The sequence below is a fragment of the Corvus brachyrhynchos genome, unplaced genomic scaffold (genome assembly GCF_000691975.1).
Source record: "Corvus brachyrhynchos isolate BGI_N302 unplaced genomic scaffold, ASM69197v1 scaffold80, whole genome shotgun sequence".
Classification (NCBI taxonomy): domain Eukaryota; kingdom Metazoa; phylum Chordata; class Aves; order Passeriformes; family Corvidae; genus Corvus; species Corvus brachyrhynchos.
In genome coordinates, this window is record NW_008236769.1 from 4985306 (window position 1) to 4985864 (window position 559).

Below are 559 nucleotides of genomic sequence, written 5' to 3' on the forward strand. Positions count from 1 at the left end.
GGGCTCCGTCCGTTCCGCCGGGTCTAGAGCCAGACCGGGGCTTTTCGGGGCTCGGGGCGGGAAGGTGAGAGCCTGGATGCTGTTCGCCCTCTGTGCCTTACTTTGCCATGACCTCCCCGAGTTAAGCTTCGGGAGGTTACCGGCGGGAACGCACACAAGTGACCCCAGGAAATAACTCGTAAATTTCCCGGAGTCCTTGTTCAAATAATTGCAGCGACAAATAAATGCTCTGTCTAACGTGTGAGTAAAAGATTCATTCAAACCACCCCAGTCTGTTTGCTCGAAATTAATTTGTTTGCAAAAGACAGGCGTTGACTCTGACTTTATCTAAGGCAGAATCAACTTCGCAGTACTTATAAAAGCATAGTTCATCAACACACAGTGGGTTATTTTACTTCTCTTCCTTGCCCACAGGCTTGGATTAGCTGTCACATGAATTTCTAAGACAAGTATGTAAATTATGGATGTTTGAGGCTGTGTGAAATCATCTAAGGAAGCATTAAGTGTTCACTGCAAGAGGGAAGTTAGTTCCTTACTGTACTTTCCCAAGTGGGCAATT